The sequence below is a fragment of the Drosophila serrata genome, unplaced genomic scaffold, assembly GCF_035046125.1.
Source record: "Drosophila serrata isolate PLE 108 unplaced genomic scaffold, ASM3504612v1 contig_184, whole genome shotgun sequence".
In the NCBI taxonomy this organism is placed as follows: Eukaryota; Metazoa; Arthropoda; class Insecta; order Diptera; family Drosophilidae; genus Drosophila; species Drosophila serrata.
In genome coordinates, this window is record NW_028257082.1 from 5,276,448 (window position 1) to 5,289,057 (window position 12,610).

Sequence of the window (12,610 nt, forward strand, 5' to 3'; positions counted from 1 at the left end):
ATACGCAGGCCACACCGCACTCACAACAGCACACGTGTAAGCCAACATATGTCGACGTCTGTCGGAACATTCAAGCGTTAAATTGTTGAGGCCCTTTTTATGCATGTGACAATATTTGTTGCCGTTGCCGTTGCCGTTGCTGATTTTTACTTTTTGTCGCTCTTGTTTTCCCCTTATTAAATCCGTTGCCATGACATTGAGTTTTGCCAAGTTTTTCGTGTGCCGTGGGTGTCGAATAAGCAGCTAATTTGGCTTTGTTTTGAAGTCTTCACACGTCAATTGTTGGACCAAAAATGGAAAAATCTCCCCGTATCTGTAGACTCTCAAAATGAAATGTTAAAATTTTATTTTATTTTTAGATTATATTCCAGGGATAATGTAATTTCAAAAGGCATTCAAAGAAGCTAAATATAAAGGATATATTTGAATGTAATGTGTTTGAAATAAGGTTTTATTTGAACAAATAATTACCCAAGACCTTAGTTAGTCTTAAGACCACTATAAACCAGTATTATGTATATTTTTGTGGGTACTCTCTTGACTGACAAACTTTGCCTTCCAAGTGGTTGGTCGGCAGGACAAAGTGCCTAGGTTCTGTCAGCCTCTGTCCGTCCGCTTCTGCCAGATACTGTATCTGTATCTCTGTATCTATGTTTCCGTATCTATGCGCTGCTGCTGGATTCCGGCTCTCAAACTATTTGCACATTGAGTGCATGCATATTAGCATTGGAAAGAGAATATCTAATGAAGTGCGTCCCGTCCATTAACTGGGGAACGCATTTTCTCTTAGTTTAGTTCCATTAGAGTCAAGTCTGGGCTTTGATGGGATGGATCCGTGTTGCCTGCAGTTTAATTCCCACTAGTTTTATTTTTATTTAGTTTTCCTTTTTTACGGCCCGACAGTCACTTAGCTAGACAAACTAAACAACTAATTAAAGTAAACCGAAGGCATTTAGCCAGAAAATTCGTTGACCAGATGGGCGGAAGCAATTGCTAGAATGCAGAAACACCATGAATATGCAAATATGAGGCTGTCATTCAGCTCATTTCCATTCCCGTTCTATGCTTTTCCCATTTCCCAATTGGCTTGTGTTGTTCATTAATTTGCTGGCTGCAGGGAAAGCCAGAGGGAAATGGGGGAAAAGCTGAGAGCTGAGAGCAGCTGTTGGCTTGACATCGATACGGCAACGGTTGACTTTGTTGGCTCTTAATTGATTGCAACCATTTAGGAATCGTTTTCAGTTCCCAGTTCTCAGCTCTCAGTTCCCAGATCCCATCCTTGTTCAGGCGGTGCGAATCTTTGCACTTGTCTTTGAATTAATTGGCGAGCGTGTTTTCCAGCAGGCAAAGGTTATGGAAATTGTCTTTACCAGTGGCTAGAAAGAAACTTTACTGAGTTTGAAATATGTGAAATATTTCATTTATGCGAAATACTTTATGTTAAATTAGTTTTTAGCGATATTTTAAAAGAAAATCACTAAAATCTCCTACTAATGATTGAATGACTTTGGAGTTGGAAGCTCTGCAGTTTGGATTTTTTGAGCTGTTAGATGTGGGATTTTAGCAGTTTCTATAATTTTTATACCCTTGCAGGGTATTATAATTTCAGTCAGAAGTTTGCAACGCAGTGAAGGAGGTACCTCCGACTATATAAAGTATATATATTCTTGATCAGGATCAACAGCCGAGTCGATCTAGCCATGTCCGTCTGTCCGTCTGTCCGTCTGTCCGATTCTACGCAAACTAGTCTCTCAGTTTTAAAGCTATCTTAATGAAACTTTGCAGTTAGCCTTCTATATACTCTCACTCATATATATGTCGGAACGGGCCAGATCGGACGACTATATCATATAGCTGTCATAGGAATGATCGGAAAATTTTTACAAAAAAAATATAACATTTTCAGTTTTCAGCAGATTTTTATCAAATTTGAGATATAGCCATTTTATTATACTCTACAATTCTGTGTAAAATTTTATGAAAATCGAACTACTATATCATATAGCTCCCATAGGAACGATCGAGAAATTAATACAATTAAAAATTACAACTATTTCAGTTTTAAACAGATCATCATCAAGTTTGAGGTGTAGCCATTTTATATTAGTCTTAAATTTTGTGTAAAATTTCATGAAAGTCGGACGACTGTATCATATATGTGCCAAACAAACGATCGTTTGGTGTAGAGGAAAAATGCAAATCTGTGAACTGCAAATATAATATGTTTAAGTGAATGAAATGAAAACAGGTGTTACTTCATTGTTTTTAATCATAAATATATAATTTATATTGTAGGGATTTCTACGCATAGAAGTTTAAGGTAAGTACACTAATCATATATTAAAAACTTATTTTATATACAAAAAAAAAACATGAATCATAACTAAGCCAAAAATGCATTAATTTCAGTTTTTATTAGGGTAACAAATCTGCATACTCAATTTAAAAATTAAAAAAATCAAGTTTTCGTAAATTTTTTACCATTTTAACGATACCCCTTATAAAAATTTAAAATTGCCAAAAAATTAAAAAAAAATAAAATTTATGCCGGACCTGGCTAGATCGATTCGGCTGTTGATGATGATTAAGAATATATATGAATAATAGGATCGGAAATGACTCCTTCACTAAGTTTCAAACTTTCGACTGAAAGATAGGCTTTGCTTAATTATTTGGTACATAGAGCGCTCTCCTCTGCGATTCTCAAGTCTTACACTTAAGCAAGGCTCTAGCTAGAGCAAGTTTAGTTTTCTTCTTCTTCTTTTATATAAATTACTAATTTAGTGCTTGGTGGATTATAGACTTTGATCAAGTGGATGTGGCAACAATGGCTAGATCGAGTCGGCTGTTGATGCTGATCAAGAATATATATGAATAATAGGATCGGAAATGACTCCATCACTAAGTTTCAAGCTTTCGACTGAAAGATAGGCTTTGTTTAACTATTTGGTACATAGAGCGCTCTCCTCTGCGATTCTCAAGTCTTACACTTAAGCAAGGCCCTAGCTAGAGCAAGTTTAGTTTTCTTCTTCTTCTTTTATATAAATTACTAATTTAGTGCTTGGTGGATGATAGACTTTGATCAATTGGATGTGGCAACCATGGCTAGATCGAGTCGGCTGTTGATGCTTATCAAGAATATATATGAATAATAGGATCGGAAATGACTCCATCACTAAGTTTCAAGCTTTCGACTGAAAGATAGGCTTTGTTTAACTATTTGGTACATAGAGCGCTCTCCTCTGCGATTCTCAAGTCTTACACTTAAGCAAGGCTCTAGCTAGAGCAAGTTTAGTTTTCTTCTTCTTCTTTTATATAAATTACTAATTTAGTGCTTGGTGGATGATAGACTTTGATCAATTGGATGTGGCAACCATGGCTAGATCCATTCGACTGTTGATGCTGATCAAGAATATATATGAATAATAGGATCGGAAATGACTCCATCACTAAGTTTCAAGCTTTCGACTGAAAGATAGGCTTTGTTTAACTATTTGGTACATAGAGCGCTCTCCTCTGCGATTCTCAAGTCTTACACTTAAGAAAGGCTCTAGCTAGAGCAAGTTTAGTTTTCTTCTTCTTCTTTTATATAAATTACTAATTTAGTGCTTGGTGGATGATAGACTTTGATCAAGTGGATGTGGCAACCATGGCTAGATCGAGTCGGCTGTTGATGCTGATCAAGAATATATATGAATAATAGGATCGGAAATGACTCCATCACTAAGTTTCAAGCTTTCGACTGAAAGATAGGCTTTGTTTAACTATTTGGTACATAGAGCGCTCTCCTCTGCGATTCTCAAGTCTTACACTTAAGCAAGGCCCTAGCTAGAGGAAGTTTAGTTTTCTTCTTCTTTTTGTGTGTTTTTTATATAAATTACTAATCTAGTGCTTGGTGGTTGATAGACTTTGATCAAGTGAATGTGGCAATCATAAAAATTGTAGTTTTCTTAATTAAGGTAAGACGTTAATAAAATATCTCTTGATAATTGAAACCAAAACAAGGCCCAAAAAAGTCAAGATACATGAAAATATGGTTTATATTAAATGATGATCGATATTTGTAAAGCAAATTTTTAAGTATTGGTATGCTTTTAAATAACAGAAAGTTAACATATTTCAAGCAATGCTTGTATATAATTTTTGCAAAGTAATTCTTCGCACAAAAACCCGCTCAAAAAATAAGGATTTTAAGCTTGCTAATATAAGCCTATTTAGGATTTTTTTCCTTGTTTGTTTCCCTTGTTTACCCTTGCAGGGTATTATAATTTCAGTCAGAAGTTTGCAACGCAGTGAAGGAGGCACCTCCGGCTATATAAAGTATATATATTCTTGATCAGGATCAACAGCCGAGTCGATCTAGCCATGTCCGTCTGTCCGTCTGTCCGTCTGTCCGTCTGTCCGTTTCTACGCAAACTAGTCTCTCAGTTTTGAAGCTATCTGAATGAAACTTTGTAGTTAGCCGTCTATATACTCTCACTCGTATATATGTCGGAACGGGCCGGATCGGACGACTATATCATATAGCTGCCATAGGAATGATCGGAAAATTTTTACAAAAAAATTTTTAACTTTTTCAGTTTTCAATAGAATTGGATCAAATTTGAGATATAGCCATTTTACTATACTCTACAATTTTGCATAAAATTTTATGAAAATCGGACTACTATATCATATAGCTCCCATAGGAACGATCGAGAAATTAATACAATTAAATTTATAACCTTTTCAGTTTTCAACTGATTTTCATCAAATTTTAGGTATAGGCATTTAATTTAAGTCTTAAATTTTGTGGTAAATTTCATGAAAATCGGACGACTATATCATATAGGTGCCATACAAACGATCGTTTGATGTGGAGGAAAAATGCAAATCAGTGAATGTAAAACTGCAAATAATATGTATAGGTGAATGAAATGAAAGCAGGTATTACTTCATTGTTTTTTTAACACAAAGATATATAATTTGTATTGTATGGTTTTTTATTCATAGAAGTTCTATCTGCAAGGGTATATAAACTTCGGCGTGCAGAAGTTAGCTTCCTTTCTTGTATAATTTATATTTTATATGGAACTATTTGGGGACTTTTCATTGCCCATTTAGAGTTTAAATAGTATTGATTTGTTATTTATAAATCTATAATGAATATCGTTTTTAAAAACATATTCTTTTGTCTCTTAGCTTTATTTTCTGTTCATTTTGAGACTCCAATACTGGAAAAACCCACATTCCTGATGCCTTTCTTCTTTAAATTCCAACTTAAAGTAACTGGCAAGGAATGGCCAGAGATGCCTACGGTTGCCACACCAATTAAATGGTTATATTTTATTAAAAGCGCTACAAAAGACACATTGGCAATGGCACTGCCAATGCCATTGCCATGGCAAATAGATGCTGCGATTCTCGCTCATTTTGCGGTGCAACTGAGCGTATACGCAACGCGGGGGCAAAGCGCCTGGAAGAGCCACAATGAGGCAGGTGTCTCGACGCCGTCGGTTGCCATAACGCCCTCTTGCTGACGTGGCACATCCCACACTCGATCCAGAGTCCGGGACTTGGTACTTGGTACCCAGGATCCGCATCCGTATCCGTACGGCAGACCGCCGCAGGACGGGGGCCAGACAAACGCTGTTATTTATTCCGGATTTGTCTACCTTTTACCCCCCATTTTATTTATGTTTGGCAGACGCCAATTTTCATGGCGGTGGATGCAAGTCCTGCTGGTAGTCGCGTCTTCTCTGGCCAGCAAATCTGCGGATTTCAGATGCACTCGAAAAATTATAAAATATTAAAATTTACCTAAAGTATAAGCAAGAGACATAGATAAACAAAATCTACTCTTTCAACTCTTTCAATTTGAAGATTATATATTATTTACAAGTTAAAAATGTGTTCAGTGCTTTCAAATTAAACACACTTTCGACATGTATCCATTTTCGACTGAAAATAAACTTTTTCAAGTGTGTGATTTGGGGCGGAAAATAAAAGAAAAACGCAAGTAGGTGCCCCCAACCCCGACCCCGAGCAACCCTTAACTGTCGTTGGAGCTGGCAGCTCACCTTTGATTGTCTTAGAGCGGCATGCTGGTCAGCCAGTAATGAAATCTGCCCTCGAAGCAGGTAGGGAGGATTTGGCCTTTGTTTGCTATCTGCACAAAACATTTCTGCTGTAAATATTTTAGCTGGAAATGCTTCTGCCGGCTGCCTCTGCCTTTGTCTTGTGTTGTCTCGTGGCCAAATGGAAACATTTCAGATTGTTGCCAGTCCAAGCTCACTCTTTCACTCTCTGTAATTTTGGCTAAACACTTTAAGCAAAACTATTCCCTGCTTGGCGGTGACTTTTGATTAAAAAACTTTTTGGCCAGCAGGACAAACAAATTCAATAAGTGGAGCCCTGCGAAAATCAATATGAAATCGCCACCAGATGCCAGACTTACTAATCTAAGCCACAGAACACGGCCACAAAATGGAGATGGAGATGGAAATGGAACTGGAGGTCGGTCTGCAGATTTGCGGGGGCAGGAGGCACATAAATTCAAGATGTGGCCCATAAGATTTATGACGATTGCGAACGTGGAACGTGGAATTTTTCGGCCAAGTCCTGAATAGACACCAAAGTGGCCGAGAAAGAAAGAAGCATCGCGAGAGAGAGGAAGTTCGAGTCCTGCAAGATGGCCGGCAATTTACAGTAGGCATATAAAATACACATAAAAATTGAGACTCCCTGCTCCTACGGACATGGGGCGTATACTTTACGCATTTTAAGTTTCAATTTCACAGTCGAATTTATGGCCAAAGATGGCAGCTATGGATGCGCCATGGCCATTTTATGGCCACTTCCGCTGACCAAAAGGTCTAAGTGATTTCTGACATAAAAACATTACCTCAAGTCAAATAAATCCCAGCAAATTCCGCTCCCTACTAATGATGAACTCACTCTCCGTTCTCCAAGGGAAATGTAAAAATCAGTGAAATGTTTAAATCAAATTTTTCACTCGCTTAATGAAAGCCGGCAAATATTTTTCCGTGCCATTTCCATGGCCAGCAATCAATTGTCAACGTCATCGCACTGTTACTCCGCCTTCGCCGGGCTCGAGGCCCGCCATAATCCGGCTTATTATGCAAAGTAAATGCGAGGGAGTCCGGAGTCGGAGTCCGGAGTCCCAGAGTCTGGAGTTCCGTTGATAATCTTTGGCGATATTTCATTGTCGTCGCCGAGGCTTGTAAATGCGTTAACAGCCCTCGATTCGTCTTCTTCCGCTTCCGGTTGCCGCTTATGCACTTCCTTTGCTCATTTGTCGCCAGTTTGTAGCTCGAAGACTTTACGATTTTGCGATTTCACGATGTCTGCGCCGCCATACATTTTCGTCACATGCAAATTTCCTTTTTCATCTCGCAATTGTCTCCCAGCCACGGGTTATTCTTTGCAATTTCCGTAAGCGACTCTCCGATTCACATATCACATTTTGGGTTCGTTTTGATAGCCGGACTGGCGGGTTGCCCCTTTTCTCCAAGTGATTTCCATATTAAATGGTTTTCCTTCGAATTGATGAAGTATCAAATTATACGGGAGAGGCGCCTCCGCAAATGATAACGACACACGATTTCAACCCCAATTTCGGACACGTTTTCGTTCTATTCCGGTCTCAGCTGGAAATTATATGAGCGTTTATATATTTTTGTGATTCCGTCTGCAGCAGTCCCATTTCGATTACGAATTCATTTGGATATTCAAATCAAGGGGCCGACCAGGTTATGGTTTGCCAAGATAAGCAAAAGGAATATTGAAAATGGTTATTTATATTTAATTGTAAGTGCACACTTACTAACCCATTTAATAAGAGCCAAAACCTTGATCTAAATGTATTGCAGAACATACTTTAAGTACTTGTGAGTTTCTCATCAAAAAATGCTAATTATATTTTCTTGTCCATCGTATAATAATCTGATAATACAACCCCTTGATAGTTCAACTCATAAGCATTGTGCATTGCATATTGAAAAGCTTCCTTTATGCGCTTTCCACGCTTTTCCCCCCAAACCACTTTTCCCATTATGACTTCCCAAGCTTTGTCATTTTCGGCTTGGCATTGAAATGACTTCATTTTGAGCTCGTTCATGCAAATTCGCAACTGATTTCGGACCAAATCACATTGCCATGTGTAGGAGGAGATGCAAAAAACGATCTGAAAACTCTAAAATTAAGCCATCATAAGGTTTTACAGCCGGCCATCAACTTGGAGCACAAGGTGCAATTCTCCATCCGGTGAGGGGGCAAAAAGAAAAAAATCAAAAGAAATCAAGAGTATAAAGAGCCAAAAACGAAATAAGTGCAGTGCAATGTCATTAAAGCAGACAAGCAGACAATGAGTAGGAGCAGGAACAGGAGCAGGTTAAGGGGAACTGGTAACAGGACGTTTCAGGATGACTATGGCCAACATAAAATCACAACACTCTGCAGATACGAGAGACGTGCCAGTCGAAGATGTGATTCTAGCTAGTTTTTTGGCAGGATTTAAATATTTTAAATAGAAAGTGAAGATAATAAGAAGTATTTACAACACTTAGAGAAGTTAAAAAAGTAAGCTAAAGTTCTTTAAGAATATTTTAAAGAGTTTTAAATGGTTCTTTCTTATAAATAACATCTGCAATTAGAAGAAAACATTCTATTATTATCCTTAAATAAATTACTAGAAATATTTTAAACTATTCCCAAACTTATTCAATACTTAGTCCAACTAGCTTTTGCCTTATTCCAGCCCGACATCACTGGTGTTTGGGAAGCCTTTTGGCGTCCACCTAGTGCTCCACCGCTTATCGGAGCACGTTGTGTGTCCTGGCTGAATGTCTCCATACCCACACCCATACCCACACACACCACATTCTAGCCCCGTGTGCGTTACGTATACGTAAAGCTGTAATCTGTGCTTATAAAATGGCAAATGGCAGAGCTGCAGAGGGTTTTTAATTGTCTGTGCCGGATGGCCGGCCTTAAATGCTCCAAGGAGTGCACACACATGGAATGGCCAACGACTTTGTCAGGGTAAAGCCAAAGGAGGGCAAAAAAAAAAAAGAAACGAAATAATAGGGATGTGCTTTGGGTTTTTTAATTAAAGCCCTCTCATAACATTATGTTAATGTGTGTGCGGTTACCTTTGTCGCCCACGCACCTGGCCACCTGTCAACTCTTTTGGCCGAACTAATTACTGGCCGAGATTGAAGTGCCAGAGCTAGAAAGTTATAAAAAGTAATTGGCCCGAATGCAAATTGAGTGCGCTATCAGCGGGAAAATACCCCTTGTTCCCCCTTCTCGGCCAACAACTAACCTGTTTTGGGCCGCGGCCCTGTCTCATTGTGCCCTTTTTGGTGGCTCCGCCGCTGATGTCGGCAGATTTAGCCGCACGTAGCACATTTAATAATGCCGCCAATTGTCATATTTGTGCAACCAAAATGCTTGTCTCAGTATGCGATCTGTTGACTGTTGCTGGTGAAATTGCAGCAATTGCTTTTTGGCCAGGCCCGGCAATTAAAAGCCATTACAGAGATGGTTGTAAAGACTGCTAAGGGATATCTAAAAGGTGCTGCATACAAAGTTGGTTTTAGGTAGTATCTACATATACTATTTGTCTCGATATTTATCATATTTTTTACTGTATATTTTCTGTATTTAAATCACAGAGCAGCTCGTATTTCAAATTGTTTATAAAAAGTCGTTTAACATTCCCTATCTAGCCAATCCCAGGACATTCATCCTCTGTTCCCCCAAACGAATTCATTTTTATTGGCAATTTTTTCAGCCCGCCTGGAGGCCACCCGCCTGTCATATCAATTGTCAATTTTAATTGCTGGCAGTTGTCATAACTTGGTTGTTAATTTTACAACTGTTTGGATCCACGGAGCTGTCACTTGATAGCGCCCACGACACATTTTGTGTTTCTTCTTTCTTTTGCCTTTGTCATTTTGTTATTTTTTTTCCCGTTTTTTATTATGGTTATATAACAGAAAGCTGCGAGTCTCTGGACTGTAGATGTGGCCATATTCGATGACGAGCGTTGAGCTCGAAAACTGCTTAATATGCAACTAGCGGCCATATTGAATCATCTGAGAGGCCGGCCGACCGGGGTTTCTGTCATTAATGAGTTTGTAAATGCACAGAGCGAAAAATAGAGCCAAGAAAGCATTAAAATCTAGGATAATGATAACGAAAGAGTTGAGAAATTAAAAATTAACATTTTAAGCTAGCTGGTACTAGATTTTATTGGAGACTGAAAAAGTGTCTTCCTTGGAAATATTATTTATTTTCTATAATATTTCAAAACTTTCTTTCAGTGCCTGGCTAAAAACCCAAGTCCGGGATCCTGGCAAATGCTGATAAGGCTGGTCCACAGTCACGTAGATATGATTTGAAAGAAATCATACATTAAATCGTTGGACTGGCCGACAGCACGTTTAATTGCGGCCGATAAGGTGTTCCACGGAATCCCCTAGGCCGGTACCCTCAGCCACTCTCTCTTGGCCAGGTCTGACCATTCCCATTCCCATTACCATTTTCCGCTCTCAGCCGCAATTAGTCAAACGAATTTGTAGCGCCCAGCTGAGGAATTAATCAGAAGTCGTCTCCGTTCGCAGCTCTCCAGTTTAAAATGCAAAATGCGTGCGCTAAATTACGGCGAACTGTGAGCCGCAAAAGCCTAGGCATTTTTCAGCATGTAAAAAAGAGGAGGGAGCATGAGCCGGCTCCTTTGTGGCCCAAAGAAGCTCCTCCCAGTCCAGACCTATAGGTCCAAGTGTCGCTGTCCGCTCCCCTGGCAGATGATGATGACTCGTTTTGGCATCGTGCTCGCCGGCGCGTCCACATTTGAATACTAATTGCATTTGGCCTGGCTTATAGTTTTGCCCCGCTTTTGCGGTAAATATGATAAACAACAAAGCGCGTCATTTTGACATTTGCCTGCTTTATGCGCCCACGTTGCCACCAAAAACTCCCACGACTCGGCTTCAGACTCTGCCTCCAAGATCCAGCTTCATCCTCATCCCCATCCTCATCTCCAGAGCCAGAGCCAGGCTCCTCGGTAATCGCAAATAGATATGCGGCTCAGATAATGATCATCTTGGCGGTTGGCTGGCTTTGAACTTAAATGGGTTTTGTCTCCGTGCTGCCAGCTTGCTGCTGCCAGTCTGCGGTTTTGGCCCGGCAAATTTGCCATGTGTTGGCCAAAAAATAAAAGAAAAGTCCGCTTGTTGTGCTTTTTTGAGTGGCAGTTTTTGCCTTTACAACTCTGCTCAAGTGTCAGGGTTTTTTTGTTATGGCGTAAAATAGCAATCCATAGTCCTGGCACAAAGCCTTTTGTTGATCATTAAAATTAGTCATTTTCGTTACAGCCAGGAATGTTGCTTCTGAGTAACCCTTTTTTTTGTTGTGTCTTAAGCTTGTTGAATAACCAATAATATGGTTAAGAAGGATTATTATGACATTACAAATAAATTTTAATTTTTGAGCATGTTTTTGGAATGCTTTTTAAGGGATTTTTGGAACCCCCAGTGATTTCTTTGGTGTCCCAGAATATGTTTTTAAATGAATAAATCTTGTTAGTTAATTCAATTTAATGCAACAGAGTGTAGAGTCAATATTAAATTCAATTGTAATAGTTAATGTTTTAACTATTCAATGAATATGTTTCTAAATTAACAGAAAGTAAAGTAAAGTAAAGTTACTTGTAAGAAACCCACCTCTTTTTCGTAAGCTATATATTTCCCCATATGTTTCCCTCTTGACTCTACTCTTGTGTTCTGTATTTTTTTGTGTTTTACTGAAACAATTAATTTTTATGGCATTCCTCTCAGCGCCGCTTGTCGCCTGTTGCTCCTTAATGGCTACACAGGAATACCTACAAATTGCCTCCCGCCCTTTCAGAATGGTCGTGTAGGAGGAGCACTGTGGGACCTCTGTTGTGGCACCACAATGAATAATCATCGGGTGGACTACAGTGGTGCCGCTCGGGCCATTCATTTCGCCACAACTCACAGCATCAGCGGGCTGCAAAAATGCTTGGTAATTATCACTAAGACGCGCCGCCACTGATTAAGTATGCGACACCGCCAGTCGGCATCGCTCCACAGCCCCTCGAATTCTGACAGTCTGCGCACACCGCACTGACATGACAAGCTGCCAGTGCCAAGATGACGCTAAAAACTCGCCTCACTTCGAATTCACAGACTGCAAGTGCAACTGGATGCTGCATCTCTTAGGCTTTATGTGGCCAAGTGCCGACCAACTGACAACGGATTGCACTGAAACAAAATGTTGTCAGTTGATTTAGAGAGTTAAAGGGGAACTATAAGTTGACTTTTCATTGGGAAGAAAGTAGTATAGTGTAGGATCACACTTATATCACACTTTCATATCTTCAAGATCCTTTCATCTTGTCCTCATAAATATTTAAAGTTTCAGTAAGTTTACTTATAAAATCTATGGGCTTTAACGAAGAATTCTAAATACTAATATGTCTTAGCACTTTATATTATATTAACTTTAAGATTCACTATTTATTTCCTCTGTAGAATAGGGAATATGCACACACAAGGGCCGATTGAGTACCCAGAGCCGCATA

General features: G+C 39.2%; 1 protein-coding gene and 1 long non-coding RNA gene across 3 annotated transcripts in view; both read right to left on the reverse strand.

The window, feature by feature from the left end:
* The window catches only part of LOC110181801 (dynein regulatory complex protein 8), a 308,724-nt gene that overhangs the window by 223,652 nt on the left and 72,462 nt on the right, over positions 1–12,610 (reverse strand). The window lies entirely within an intron of this gene.
* On the reverse strand, positions 4,965–7,157 carry LOC147644381 (uncharacterized). The gene is made up of 2 exons (XR_015270664.1): positions 6,060–7,157; positions 4,965–5,751 (listed from the first exon to the last, which is right to left on the reverse strand). It is a non-coding gene; the product is annotated as an uncharacterized LOC147644381 (long non-coding RNA).